Source organism: Octopus sinensis, linkage group LG11 (genome assembly GCF_006345805.1).
Source record: "Octopus sinensis linkage group LG11, ASM634580v1, whole genome shotgun sequence".
NCBI classification, from domain to species: domain Eukaryota; kingdom Metazoa; phylum Mollusca; class Cephalopoda; order Octopoda; family Octopodidae; genus Octopus; species Octopus sinensis.
In genome coordinates, this window is record NC_043007.1 from 40,033,545 (window position 1) to 40,050,370 (window position 16,826).

General features: G+C 38.9%; 1 protein-coding gene across 1 annotated transcript in view; it reads left to right on the forward strand.

The window, feature by feature from the left end:
• Nucleotides 1–4,240: 4,240 nt before the first annotated feature.
• The window catches only part of LOC115217445, a 127,676-nt gene continuing 115,090 nt past the window's right edge, over nucleotides 4,241–16,826 (forward strand). Inside the window, exon 1 of the mRNA XM_029787145.2 lies at nucleotides 4,241–4,590. The gene's annotated coding sequence lies outside the window, so the exon portion shown is untranslated. The remainder of the gene's footprint in view (nucleotides 4,591–16,826) is intronic.

The following is a 16,826-nucleotide window of genomic DNA, read 5'->3' on the forward strand; positions in this document are numbered from 1 at the left end:
TCTATCTATCTATCTATCTATCTATCTGTCTGTCTGTCTGTCTGTCTCTGTCTATCTATAATATATACATACACATGCGTGCATATATACACACACACACACACATATATATATATATATATATATATATAAATATACATACACATGCGTGTATATGCACATACACATAATATACATTATATGTGTGTAACAGACATATACATATATGTACATATACCTACACACATTTTCTCTCTCTCTTTCCCTCACGCACACTCGTATTATACTAAAACGTATATATAATGGTAATATAATACACACACACACACATTATATATATATATATATATCTATGTATACATCTGTACATGTCCGTGAAATTCTTAAATTCTCTAAATTATTCTACCCACCCCACCTTTTTTTTTTACTACAGTCCGTAACAAGTGTCACTAAATTATTTTGTTTTCTTCCTCTCATCAAAAAGGTAAATGCCACTTCATTAAGAATTGTTTAACGGTACATCTTTCAATACATCAACCATCTAACCGATTCACACGCGCATACACACACACATATACACACACACATACGCACACACCACACACACATAAACACACACGTTATAACCCCCCCCCCCCCCCCCCAACAACATCTTATATTACACACAAAACGACCAAAGCATCTTTAAAGTTTACTGTAGAACACTGTACTATATAATACACTACACAACACTTAGTTTACGGTAGCTTTGCAGGCCCCACTTTATCGCGTTATACCACACTATATATACCAGAATATCTCACAATATGGTACATATAGCACCCTAAAGCGTATTGTACGACACTATATAACGATATAAACACACTACACTGCACTATATATATATATATATATAATATAATATATATATATATATATATATATATATATTATATATATATACCCAGACTACGCCTTACATTTACATACAACACATTCCATACTGTACTATACAAACACATTCATACATCCATCCATACATACATACTGACAGAGAGACAGACAAATAGATAGATTGATAGATAGATAGATAGATAGATAGATAATATCCCAGACTGTACCATTCTATACTGCTGCATATATCACATTTTATACTGTTCTATACAATATATAAAAAATATATCACAGACCACTATACTATATGCTATATTAACTTGAAAAGCACAACACTATATAATACAGCAATTTACTACATAGTATTGTGTGTGTGTATATATATATATATATACTATACTATACTATACCTATACTATACTCATTCTACATCACTATAAGATAACACACTAGGCCAAACTATAATATCATTATAGTATAACTATATTTCACCACACTGCAGCATATATTCATGTAGTTCACACCAAACTGCATGCAGTACTACGATTTATAACACCACCTCCACCATCACCACCGCCGCAATAACTCTACACCGCATTATCGAACCAAAAACTCTACCAAGCCCTACACTGCGGTGTCTCGACATGGTCGCATCACCCACAAGAAATAACAGTCAAATTCCCTTCGTGCAGAGAGCGATGCAAGCATACATTGAACAATGCAGCCTCCCTCTCCTGTTAAAACAAAATTAATGATAAAAAAAATAAATAAATAAATGAATAGATAAATAAATAAATAAAAGGCGGTATCGTCCGTTCATGGCTAGATAGAACGCCTCGGATCATATAAAGTGTACCCGATTAAGGCAGACCCAGGGTTTAAAAACTCCCTCGATTACAGCAACGACACGTTGGTCTGTTAACACGTTTTATATCACAATAAGATTAGACTGCACCACTCCACAAAACTCTCGCTAAATCACAACAACAAACAACACAAATCTACTACTACTACTACTACTACTACTACTACTACGTTAACACCATTGCGTGAAATCAATAACAAAACGACGAAAACACGACCACTAAGGCGACACTTTACACTTAGCCATCACACACCACAAGTCGCTGCAGTACGCTACATCATGTAATATAGAAATGCTATACCACTGATCACTACACTACACTACACTACGCTATACTATACTATACTATACTACGCCTCACTATATCACACTACAGTGCACTTTGTCCCCCCCAGTATTGCTAAAGTGTACTGTACTGTTCTGTACTGTGGCAATTACACACGACGCAAGTCAATGAGGGGGTGACTGTAGGATATATATATATAAATGTATATATGTAGATATATGGTTGTTGATTGAACCTGCTAGAAAGACCAGCCAAATCTCCCTCAAATGTCATACCCTACCTTCTGATGTACGAACACATTGGATAAGATAATGTAGCCCTTGAAAGAGGCGCGAGTACACAAACACACACACACACACACACACACGCACACAACACACACAAACAGGCCCGCACACGCACACACATACATACATTCATATATACATACATATAAACACTCACGCACACACACATATATATACATATATATATATGTACATACATATATACATACATATATACATACACATATATGTAAACATTTAATATAGACAGTATTTAAATTCACGCTAGAGAGAAAGAGAGAGAGTGTATGTATATATGGGTATATATGTATTAAAGATGATGTAGTCGTGGCTGGAACGCCTTGATCATAAAGTTACTTCTCTGGGTGGGGTTGACCCAGGGCTAAACAGCAACAACAAAGTGCACACACCAGTTACAATCACATTTATAAATACACACGCACACACACACACATAAACAGACAGTGCATTGCCCGATTGTAGTAGTAGTAGCAGTAGTAGTAGTAGTAGTAGTAGTTGTAGTAGTTCCAACTGCTGCTGCTACTTGCTTTTGTTGTTGCCATTTGCTGTAAGCGTTGTCACATTTGTTGTTGTAGTAGTAGTAGTGGTAGTGGTAGTAGTAGTGGTAGTAGTAGTAGTAGTGGTAGTGGTAGTAGTAGTAGTGGAGGTGGCGGTATATAAGTGGTGGTGGTGGGTGGTATGGTGTTGTGTTGCTGACGGAGGGGGGCGGCGGGAGCGATGTCGGTGGCGGTGGTGGTGGTGGGTGGGGGAGGATGTGGTGGGTGTTCTGGTGGTATAGGTGGGAGTTGGTGTCGTCTTGTTTGATAAGCATCAAGTGGGAGATTCAATTACGGCGACTATTTTAAGTGAAGAAGACGAGACGAAGAAGAAGAAGAAGAAGAAAAAAAGAAAGAAGAAGAAGAAAAAGAAAAGGAAGAAGAAGAAGAGTGACATCAACAGCAACAACAACAACAAAGGAAGTTACGAGAAACGAATATATACGGAAGGATAGAAAGATAAGACGGAAGGAGAGAAAGATAAATAAAGAAAGAAGAGAAAGAAAGAAATAAAGAAAAGAAGAAGAAGAAACACGGAATAAGGCTACATTTACTTTAAAACATTTTAAAGGTAGGCTACTTGGTTGATGTGTTGTCATGGATGTTGTTCTCGTAGTTGATGCTATGACAAATTTTTTACCGCCTGGTTTATGTCTCAAATCGAGCAGACCCCCCTTTTAAAAGCCCCGTTCCAGTCGATCCGTGTGACAATCACACACACACACACACTCACACACACACAACGCACACACACACACACGCACACAACACCACAAACAGGCCCGCACACGCACACACATACATACATTCATATATACATACATATAAACACTCACGCACACACACATATATATACATATATATATATGTACATACATATATACATACATATATACATACACATATATGTAAACATTTAATATAGACAGTATTTAAATTCACGCTAGAGAGAAAGAGAGAGAGTGTATGTATATATGGGTATATATGTATTAAAGATGATGTAGTCGTGGCTGGAACGCCTTGATCATAAAGTTACTTCTCTGGGTGGGGTTGACCCAGGGCTAAACAGCAACAACAAAGTGCACACACCAGTTACAATCACATTTATAAATACACACGCACACACACACACACACACACACATAAACAGACAGTGCATTGCCCGATTGTAGTAGTAGTAGCAGTAGTAGTAGTAGTAGTAGTAGTTGTAGTAGTTCCAACTGCTGCTGCTACTTGCTTTTGTTGTTGCCATTTGCTGTAAGCGTTGTCACATTTGTTGTTGTAGTAGTAGTAGTGGTAGTGGTAGTAGTAGTGGTAGTAGTAGTAGTAGTGGTAGTGGTAGTAGTAGTAGTGGAGGTGGCGGTATAAGTGGTGGTGGTGGTGGTAGTGGTGTTAGTGTTGCTGACGGAGGTGGCGGCGGGAGCGATGTCGGTGGCGGTGGTGGTGGTGGTGGGAGTTGGTGTCGTCTCTGTTTGATAAGCATCAACGTGGGAGATTCGATTACGGCGACTATTTTAAGTGAAGAAGACGAGGAAGAAGAAGAAGAAGAAGAAAAGGAAGAAGAAGAAAAAGAAAAGGAAGAAGAAGAAGAGTGACATCAACAGCAACAACAACAACAAAGGAAGTTACGGGAGGAGAACGAATATATACGGAAGGAGAAAAGATAAAGAGGAAGGAAATTATTGAAAGAAAGAAATAAAAAGAAGAAACACGGAATAAGGCTACATTTAAAACATTTTAAAGGTAGGCTAATTGTTGTTGATGTTGTTGTCATGGATGTTGTTCTCGTAGTTGATGCTATGACAATTTTTACCGCCTGGTTTATGTCTCAAATCGAGCAGACCTCCCTTTTAAAAGCCCCGTTCCAGTCGATCCGTGTGACAATCACACACACGCACACACTCTCTCACACACACATACACACACACACACACACACACACACACACACACAACACACAGATATACATATATGTGATATTGTGTATGTGTGTGGGGTTTGTCTTCCGTATTTTCTAAGGCTTGAGAACGCGATTTGAAGAGTCTGCTGCTATTTCTAGCTGGTCATCTTTGATATTGTGCTCTTGTTATTTGGCCCTAGGTCAGCCATGATCGAACAGACCTTTGATCAAAAGTATCCCAGCCATACCAATCCACTCTTGTCTGTCCCTCACATAAGACGGTGGCGATGCGATTTGAGTGAGATTTGGTTGTTATTTCTAGCAGGTCGTATAATTATTTAGTCCCAAGTCAGCCGTGATCGAAATAGACCTATGGTCAAAGGTATGCCAGCCCAGCCATGGCCATCCACTTTTGTTTTTTGAGGAGATTTAGCGGCTATTTCTAGCAGATCGTAATTTTGTCGTTGTTGTTGTTGTTCAATGGTCATTATTCAGCCCCAGGTCAACCGTGACCGAACAGACCTATGATCAGAGGTATCCCAACCGTAGCCATCCAGTCTTGTCTGTCAGTTGGTATAATCTGAGGAAGATTTCGTTGCTATTTCTAGCAGGTCGTATAATTGCTGTTCTTGTATTATTATCATCGAGCCTTTAGATCTGCCGTAATCGAAAGACCTATGATCAAAAGGCCTTCCAACCGTGTCCATCCCTTTCTTTTTAGAGGAACCAAATCTAGGACTACCATTATCCTATGTATCCTGTCCTGTCTTTTTTTTACACTTAAGACGATAGCGGTGTGATTCGAGGGAAGCTTGGTCACTATTTCTAGCTGATCGAGCAACCATGTACAGGTTCGCTTGCTTTGTTACTGCTGTTGTTGTTGTTGTTGGTGGTGGTGGTGTTGGTGGTGCAGTGTTGTCGCTGGTTGTTGCTGTGGCGCTACAGCAGCTTCTTTTGCTGCTGCTGTGGCTGCTGCTACTGATGTCGTGCTTGTTATTGTCGCGCTATTTGCTGTTGTTGTCCGTTGTTGTCAATGTGATAGTAGTAGTAGATGTAGTAGTAGTTGTAGTAGTAGTAGTAGTAGTAGTAGTAACAGCAGCCGCAATAATTACTGTTGCTATTTTAGCGTTACGTTCTGGGTTCAAACACCGCCGAGGTCGACTTTGCCTTTCATCCTTTCGGGGTCGATAAATAAAGTACCAGTTGCGCACTGGGGTCGATGTAATCGACTTAATCCCTTTGTCTGTCTTTGTTTGTCCCCTCTATGTTTAGCCCCTTGTGGGCAATAAAGAAATATATTTTAGTTAGCCCCAGGTCAGCCCTGACCGAGCACACAGACCTATGACAAAACATTTGAATCGTGACCACTCTTGTTTCGTTCGTTTATTTAGGGCCTTTCTTTATTATTTTTTAGCTCTTGTTATTGTTTCTGATAGATTCTCTAGGCCTAGCTTCTCCCAGGCGTTCTTTTTCATGTATGTACGATATTATGGTATAATTTTGGGGGGAGATTAGGGTATTATTTCTAGCAGATATTGTGACCACTTAAAAAAAAATTACCAAAAAGGTTTTGGTGATCTTTCGTCTCTAGTAGACCTTTCCGTCGATTTCCGTAAAATTTTTTTTTTTTTACATATGGGCTTGCGGGAACTTTTGAAGTAATATACATACATATACACATACACCGAGTAAAAAATTTCAGTTATCTCTTTCTTTCACACACACTAACAGAAGCACTTCACTTACACAACATACTGTCTGTCTCCCACACCCCATCAAACACACACACACACACACACACACGCACACACACACACACACACACACACACACACACACACACACACACACATGTCCATCAATGCTTCCCCTGGACGGTAACTTCAAAAGAACTTACCTCGTCATACAATCGCTTTCTCTTAGTCTCTTTCGCTCTCATTACTTCAAAAGTTCCCGCAAGCCCATATGTAAAAAAAAAAAAATTTTTTACGGAAATCGACGGAAAGGTCTACTAGAGACGAAAGATTGCCAAGGTTTTCAATGATGGCTCATGTTGCTGTAGCTGTTTTACAGCACTATTGCTTCTGTTGTCATTGCGTTGTTCATTTGCTTATAGCTAATTGTTGGTATTGTCCTTGTTTGTCCCCTCTGTGTTTAGCCCCTTGTGGGTAGTAAAGAAATAGGTATTATTGTGGTGTGATAACGACATCAACAACAAAAATAATGATCGCTTCTGATTTATGCACCGTGATTTGAGCCCAGAATGTAAAGAGCCGAGCCGGAAGAAATGCCACCCAGACATTTTATCCGTTACTAACACGCCAAACCTATCACGATTTTTTTTTTGTACAAGCCCAGCAGTTTTTAGAGGGAATGGGGTTAATCGATACCATCAATAAAGTACTTGAATGCTACTTTATTTTATTGACCCTGGTGGGGACAAAAGAAAAAGCTGGTCTTGGCGAAATCTGAACACAGAACGTAGAGAGGGTAAATTCTCACTGTTTCGCCCGTTTCCAAACTCTGAAAGGTGGATTTTCGAAATAGCTAATCACTGCCTCATAGAGAAGAAATTGATGTTTTGTTTCTTTGTGTGATAGTATATCTTTAGCTTTTTTTTTTATCTTTTACATGTTTCAGTCATTGGACTGCGGCCATGCTGGAGCACCGCATTGTAGAACTTTTAGTCGAATGAATCGGCCCCAGTATTTGATTTTCTTTGCTTTATGTTTTTTTTTATCAGCCTGGTACTTATTTCATCGGTGTCTTTTACCGAACTGCTAATTTACAGGGATGTAAACACACAAACACCGGTTGCCAAGCGGCGGTAGGGGACAAACACACACACATACACACATATATATAAGTATATATATATACGACGAGCTTCTTTCAGTTTCCTTCAATCAAATCCTCGCATAAGGCTTTAATCGGCGCGAGGCTATAGTACAAGACACTAACCGAAGGTGCCACACAGTGGGACTGAACCCGGAACCATGTGGTTGGGAACTAAGCTTCTCACCACACAACCATTCCTGCGCCTATTTTGTCCATTAACGAAAAAAAAAGAACACTTCTTTACATTTTTACCTCCCCCACCATTACTATTTCATATCCTTTACGATATATTTTTACTCTTACTCCCGTCTTGAGAGACAGGTTGCAATAGAGAAACTCACCGTTAAGAGGCAGAAGCGAATACCACAAGGCACTTTGTCCAGAACGGACGATTCTGAGATGCAAGGCCACGTATTTTTAAGAATGGACAAGGGACATTAGACAGTGGTGCCTACAAAGAGTTTAAATCGGGGAGCACAATTTTAGTACCAGGGGTGAATTGTTAGTATATAATAAACCGCGTGTGTACATATATGTATGTATGTGATTTATTTCACTAAAATGTGTATGTGTATGTCTGTCTGTGTATGTGCGCGTGCATATAATTACAGCTACATACGTACAGACACACACACACATATATATGTACATGAATATGTATGAATGCATACACATACATACAAATACACACAGAGACAGATAGACGGACGGGCAGGCGGACGGACAGACAAATAGATAGATAGATAGATAGATAGATAGATAGATAGATAGATAGATAGATGGATGGATGGATGGATGGATGGATGGATGGATGGATGGGTAGGTAGAGAGATAGACAGATAAATAGATGGATAGATAGATAGATAGATAGATAGATAGATAGATAGATAGATAGATAGATAGATAGATAGATAGATAGGTTTCCCTGTATCGACCGCTGGTCACAATGCGCTGAGCATTGTTTCAACTTTCGAATGATGCACCGCCATCGCTGGCTAGGCAGACAGGCCAATATTCCCTGCCACGAACCGAATACCAGTCCGTGGCAGGGCTGTTCATTTACCAATGAGTAAACTTGTACCAACACAAAATGAATTGTTTTGCTCAAGAATGCAACGCTTCATCCAGTCTGGGAATTGATACCACGATCTCGCGATCCATGAATGCAATACCATAACCACTGGGCCACGTGCCTTCACACTACACACTTATACATACACACACGCACACACATGTATATACGTATGTGTGTCTGTATATATACATATACATACACACACACACACATATGTATATATATATATATATTATATATATATATATATATATATATATATATATATATATATATAATATATATATTTATTATATAGAAGGAGCTTCTACAGGACTAGAACTGTTTCATTCAAGAGAAATCTTCAGGAAGCTAGTTAACAAGAATTGTATTGGCATTTATACATATATACAATTCTTGTTAACTAGCTTCCTGAAGATTTCTCTTGAATGAAACAGTTCTAGTCCTGTAGAAGCTCCTTCTATATAATAAATTAATTTTACTCTGCTATGTATTGAGTACCTTATTTACTGTGGTTAACCCCGAATCAACCCCGGACCTACATATATAAATATATATATACATATTCTCACCTGATGAACTTAGTGACATGAAACTCGAATCGCTAGATAAACTCTGTTTAAGTAAAAGAAAAAGATATATTCATATCCTCTACAACATGGACTGAGCATTCGTCCGATACAAACCAATGTACTATACACACAGCCATACACGCGCACACACACACACAATTAGAGATCCGTCGGCGGGAGAAATTTCGTTGGTGAAATGGAGGAGTATAGACCCCCAGCAGTACGTTGTCTATTCACTTGCAAGAAACCGCAGCCAAATATATGTCATCTAATATAAGGACAGAATACAATCCGATAATATAGTCCTACAGACAGTACGGAATGTTCATAGTTCTGAGGTTTACTCAACCAGGGTTGCATGGCTTGCTGGGAGAAACTCCACCACCAACACTAACAGCAACAACTCATATTTAATTTTATCGACCCCCACAAAAGATGAAATAGTTAAGTCAATCCTAGGAGAGGTTTGAAACCGAAACGGAAGGGGAAGCAACAAAACACTATACAATACATTTTTTATAGGACTCTATACCACCAAATCCCATTATTCTTCTTTTAAAAAATTAAAAATACGCGCGTGTGTGTGTGTGTATGTGTGTGTAGACAGATATATATACATACATATGTGTGTGTGTGTGTGTACTGTTGAGTCTGAGGAGAGACATTCTCTTTTGGTGCCTTATAATTTAACACACTCACCGGTAGAATTTCCACTCATGTCTTTTTTGTTTTTCTAAAATTTTCGTTGTGTCTTGTAACCTTTTCAATAGTTTTGAAAAAGTTGCAAGACGCAACGAAAATCTTAGAAAAATAAAATAGAAATAAGTGGAAATTCTACCGGTGAGTGTGTTAAATTATAAGGCACCAAAAGAGAATGACACTCCCCAGACACAACAGAATATGCTTCATCACACGAACTCACATAAATAATCTTGCAAACCAAATCCCAAAAACGAAGTATATATATATAATATATATATATATATATATATATATTATATATATATATATATATATATATATATAATATATATATATATATATATATATAATATATATATATATATATATATAGTAAAATAAAGACTCAAATACAATCAGTTACTTGAAAAGATATGCACCAGGTAGGGTCGGATAAACCTGTGATTCCGGCCTATGGTTAGTAAGGATTTTCGGTTTGTGTGCATGTTCTCTTTCTTCTATTAAAAAGATACGTAAGATATAGCTGTAATAAGCTGACAATTATCCAGTCCGCTGCCCTCACCACTGGTTATATATAGTATAGTAGAGGCGCAATGGCCCAGTGGTTAGTGCAGCGGACTCGCGGTTTCGATTCCCAGACCGGGCGTAGTGAGTGTTTATTGAGCAAAAAACACCTAAAGCTCCACGAGGGGGTAGTAGCGAACCCTTCTGTACTCTTTCATCTCAAGTTTCTCTCACTCTTTCATCCTGTTTCTGTTCTACCTTGTCACGCTGAATCTCCCCGAGAACTACGTTAAGAGTACACGTGCCTGTGGAGTGCTCAGCCACTTTGAACGTTAATTTCACGAGCAGGCTGTTCCGTTAATCGGATCAACTGGAACCCTCGTCGTCGTAACCGACGGAGTGCCACGATATATATATTGTGTGTGTGTGTGTGTGTGTGTGTGTGTGTGTGTGTGTGTGTGTGTGTGTGTGTGTGTGTATGTATGCATATGAAGGCATGTATGTGTATGTTCAATAGTAGAATAGCAGACGGTCTTATGGTTTTGAATTACCTCCCTTTATTGTCCGAGTTCAAATCCCGCCGTGGCTGAATAATGCTGCGACCATTTCTGCCGGCTCTTTATGTTCTGGGTTGATTTTGCTTTCATCTTTTCAGAATGTATAAAAATAAGTACCAGTTGAACATTAAGGGTCGATGCAATCGACTCGCCCCTCCCCACAAAATTTTAAGCCTCGTACCCATAGTACAAAGGACCCATAGCCTTGTGCCCATAGAATTATTGTGCGAAGACATTAGGCGGCCAACTGGTAGAATCGTTAACGAGTTGAACAAAATTCTCAGCCGTATTTCTTTCATATCTTTTGCGTTTTGGGTTCATATTCTGTCAAGATAGACTTTACCTTTCATCTTTTCGGGGTCGATAAAATAAGTACCATTTGAGGACTGGGGTCGATGTAATCGACTTACTCCCTCCCTTAAAAGTGCTGACCTTGTGCCAAAATTTGAAACCGTTATTGTGTGAAGGCAGGTGAGTATGTGTTAGTGGTGCTGTAATAGTTGTTTAATCTTAATGTTCCGTTCTCTTTCTGCTGACTTACGATCAAAGATATTCCAGCCTTGATCATCTCATCTTATACTCAGACCTCCGTACTTCAGGTCCATATTATCAAACTTGTCCATTCCTTTAGATTGTAGTACGTCATTTGAGATAAAAAATTTGGCTGCGATTTCTAGCAAGTCGAACGACCGAGCAGAGTCGTCTCGTGTTCAATGCGGTTGAGTGAGATGAGGGGTGGTAGGTGGAAACACAGCAAGGATGCCAGAAGGAACTACAGACGTGTGTATTCTGGGTGGAGAGATTGGTATACATATTAAAAATTCGATATTACAAATTTATATATTTAAAAAATTACATAATAGCAATTTAATTAAAATTAAGTAAAATTAACCCTAAGTCTTGAAAAAAGAAAATAAGAGAGTCGTTTCTGCATTTTACATTCAGTTTGTTCATTAGCGTTTATTTTTGAAAATATTTTTCTAACTGTAAATAGAAAATATTCTGTTATCTGAGAATGCAGGCTTTAAAGAATTTAATGTGAATTCATAGTTTTGGCGAAATTAACCCTTGTAAACAATTGTGTTTACTGCACATGTATGTTGTCTAGCGGTGTTAAGTAATTACAATTTTGCTTGATAGATAGAAGTATTAGTTGCAAATCAACAGAGAATCTTGTAGCTAGCTGGCTGAGAGAGAGAGAGAGGGAGAGAGAGAGATGGGGAGAAAGAAAGACAAAAGAACAGTACACCGCCTGTGAATCGATCAGTGACGGTAGTTTGTTTGGTGAGTAAAATAAATCTTTTATTATTTTAATCTAATTGTTTTCTCCCGGTTGTAGTCCAGGATGTGTGTGTGTGTGTGTGTGTGGCAGCAGCAGTGCCGTCCCAGATATTTGGTCATTTGTCTCATATGGGTCATACACAACAGTTGTTCGGAAACAAGTACAAGATCACCCGGAAATACTACCCGAGTTGAACTTGACTCCTAACCATTCAAAGGAAAAAGACAATTATATAAAATAATAATAATAATAACTAGTTGTTTCCAATGTTGGCACAAAGGCCGGAAATTTGGAGTTAGGGCTCGTCGATTACATCGTCCTCAGTGTTCAACTGGTACTTAATTTATCGACCCTGAAAGGATGATAGGCGAAGTCGACCTCGGTGGAATTTGAACTCAGAACGTGCAGACAGACAAATGCCGCTAAGCATTTTGCCCGGCGTGCTAACGATTCTGCTAGCTCGCTACTTTGCCACCCTCTTATTATTAATAATAATAATAATATAATAATAATAATAATAATAATATAATAATAATAAAAATAATAATAATAATGATAATAATAATAATGATAATAATAATAATGATAATAATAATAATAAAAAAAAAATAAATAATAATAATAATAATAATAATAATTAATAATAATAATAATAATAATAATAATCCTTTCTACTGTAGGCACAAGGCCTGAAATTTGCGGGGAGGGTTTTAAGTCGATTACATCGACTCCAGTGTTTCGTTGGTACTTATTTAATCGACCCCGAAAGGATGAACGGCAAAGTTGGCCTCGACGGCATTTGAACTCAGAACATTGTGAAACGAAAGGCTGCAAAGCATTCTGGATAATGATACATATATAGATAATTAATGAGTTAATTATTGGCCTTTAAACAAACTCCTTTAAGTCAAATAATTTACGTACAAGAATTCAAAGAACTTTATTGGAGTTGTTGATGTTGTTTGTCTTATTATTAACGTTATTCCAGCCATGACCATCCTGTCATTTTCTGAGTTTCTGGGATGGTATAATTTTAAAATGTTAGTTCACATTACTCAGTAAGGAGTATAGGGCCGGTTTCCCGGTTTCTCTGGTATATACATTCCCCACCTGGACGGGACACTGACGCATTGCAGGGTTACTCATTTTTACCGACTGAGTGAACTGCTGCAAAGTGAAATGGAGGTTTTGCTCAAGAACACAACCCATCGCTTGGTCCAGGAATCGAAACCGCAATCTTACGATCATGAGCCCAACACCTTAACCACTGAGCCATGCGCCTCCACAATTATACTCTCATTTAATATACTGCTCCCTTTACTTAAAGTCAGTAGCAGTTGTAATTTGAAGAAGGTTTGCCTGCTATTTCTAGTCTTAGTAGATCGAGCCTCCACTAACCCTAACACCCGATCCTCCTTTAAAGACACTTAACCACTCTCATTTGCAACATTCTCCATTTATTTTAGTACTAAAGTTCTCGACTATTTCATGCGCTCGAACCTGTTCGATTCCTATTTTACTTTTCTGGACCCCTATGGACATTCATCGTTTAAAAAAGTCACTTTATATTTTTATAATTAAATATTATTAGGAATTGTACGAAAAAATTGTTGAAAATATTTTGTGCAAGATTGAAGAATAAGAAATTTATTGCACATAAATTTTATGAGCAAAATCTTATATGGACCCCTAAGGGTCTTATGGAACCTTAAGGGTCATGTGGACCCCGGTTGAGAACCACTGTAATTAAACAGACCCTATTTCCCTCCTTGTTCTACTCCACTACTGCATTGGTGACATAATTACAGTTGAAAAACTGCCTGGCCTGGCCTGGACTTGTACAGTGACCAGAGATTTTCGTCAGTGAATCCCCAAAACCCAGTTTTCAGTAATACGAGTGGGTGTTGTTAAGTTCCTGACTTTGGGTAAAAGAAAATAGAGGAGGAAAAGTTCATTATGATATTATACTACATATCCCCCCTCTCAGATTCACACACTTATTGCAGCGGTCCTTCAGTTTTTTTTTAAAGCCCTGTAAAAGAACTTGGAAGATTGAGTCACCTACCAGGCCTTTCGCGACACCCTTAAAGACAGGAACTTTTCAACATCGATTAGCAATTTCAGCTGTTGCTTGTTAACCGGCAGAATTGGTAGAGCGTCAGACGGAATGATTTGCAAAATTGGTTCTGAATCTTACCGCTTTGAGTTGAAATCCCGCCTAGGTCAACTTCTTGCATCCTTTCAGGGTTGATAGATAAATACCAGTCATACACCGGGGTTGATTTCTCTTTCTCTCTATCTCTCACTTCCTGAATCGGCTCCATTGTGCTATAAAAATGAGTTCTCTTACTCCAGAAATGATTATGAAGCTAGCAATCCCTTCTCATAGAAAAACCGGTATGTTACAGGAACCGTTGCCCCTAGCCTAAATGCAAGCATTCAGGCAGGGTCTCTGGTCAAAGACCACTTCCTCCCTTCCTACAAAAAGTAATGGAAGCTTCAAAAAGGGGTCATACCGGATCTTTTCGGTTTGAACGGCAGTTTTTTCTAGCGGTGTCATATGAAATTGTCGCCCATAATTATGACCCTAGTATCGATCTATTGCATTTCAATCTGTTTTGAGGATAGGGTTAGTTAGGGTTAGGGTTAGGGGTGGGGGGAAGGGTATCTTTTTTTTCTTCACAAATGTAAATAAGCCCAATCTGTTTCTTAAACGAGGGACATATTCATACGGCACAGAATGTTTTTTTACCTCAATAGACGTCAATGATTGGTTGAAATTGCAGAAACTGAAGAAAAAAACCCAACTTACAAACTAAAGAATTTTCTCAATAAAGCCAAGAGAAAAAGATGTTTTATAAGCACATTCTATCAGTACACGAACTTTAAAAGTGTTTAGTTACGTGGAAATTATTTTAAAAAACTGCCGTTCAAACCGAAAAGATCCGTCATACCCTCTGCTGGGCCCTTTCTAACGTAAAAAATGTCAGCCAATGAAGAATCTTCTACATGGTCGCTTGAAACAGCAGTCAAGTTTCCCTTTTTCTTTCTCGAGTGAGAAAGGTCACTGGAAGTGCTAGGTATAGAAATAGCAGCTAAATATCTCTTTTTGATATTTGAGAGCAAAGGGTCAATCAAGTATCTCTACGTGAAATAGGAACCAAATCTCCCCGCTTGATATTAGAGTGAGAAGGGTCACTGAATCTGCTGAAAGTAGAAATAGCAGCCAAATTTCTCTCAACTCAGAAACAGTTACTGTTTTAAATAACGACAGGACACATCGGATAATGCGATCCTACAAACGTTAAAAAAAGATTGGAGGGTCATGGCCGGCGTGTTCTTTTGATTATGAGTCTGCTCGATCAGAACCGACGCAGGAAATAACATTAACCACCACTACCACCACCACCAGTACCAATTCCTCTACCACTACCACCACCACCAGTACCAATTCCTCTACCACTACCACTACCACCACCACTACAACTACAACCACCAGCATCACCACTACTACCACCACTACCAGTACTTCCACCACTACTACTACCACTACCACTACAACCGTTGCCCCTAGTCTAAATGCAAGCATTCAGGCAGGGTCTCTGGTCAAAGACCGCTTTTTTCCTTCCTACAACTAGTCTTAGAAGCTTCAAAAAGGGGTCAAACCCTCTGCTGGACCCTTTCTAACGTAAACCCTAACCCTAACCCTAACCATTACCACTACAACCACCAGCATCACCACTACTACTACCACTACCACCACCACTACAACCAGCAGCATCACCACTACTACCACCACTACCACTTTAACCACCAGCATCATCACTACTACTACCACTACAAACACCACCATTACTACTACTACTACCTCCATCACCACCACTACCACTATCACCCCTACCTCCACTACCATCACTACTAATATCATCACCACCAACAATTACAACAACAAATGGCACCACATATTTCTGTAAAAAAAAACCAAACGTGGTGGTCATAACTAACCCGGAATTAAATAACTACTTCAAAAATCCCAGAAAAATAATTTAGCAAATACGTCTATGGTCGGGTTTGAACTCAGGACTTCACTGAACGTAGTGTGCGTTCTACTGTTTCTACCATTGCATATTCATGTTTAAACAGCATTCATCTTTTAACAATGGATCCCTTTGATTCCCATATAGCTCAGGTGGCGGAGGAAACCCTCACAGCCATTCGATATCTAAAAGCTATTACCTTTTTTTTTTCTTCCATAGGCGCAGGCCTAGCTGTGTGGTAAGAAGCTTGCAGAAACGTTAGCACGCCGGGCGAAATGCGTAGCCGTATTTCGTCTGCAGTTATGTTCTGAGTTCAAATTTCGCCGAGGTCGACTTTGCCTTTCATCCTTTCGGGCTCGATAAATTAAGTACCTGGGGTCTATGTAACCGACTTAATCCCTTTGTCCTTGTTTGTCCCCTGTACGTTTAGCCCCTTGTGGGCAATAAAGAAATAAGAAGCTTGCTTTCCAACCACATGGTTCCACGTTCAGTCCCACTGCGTGGCACCTTCG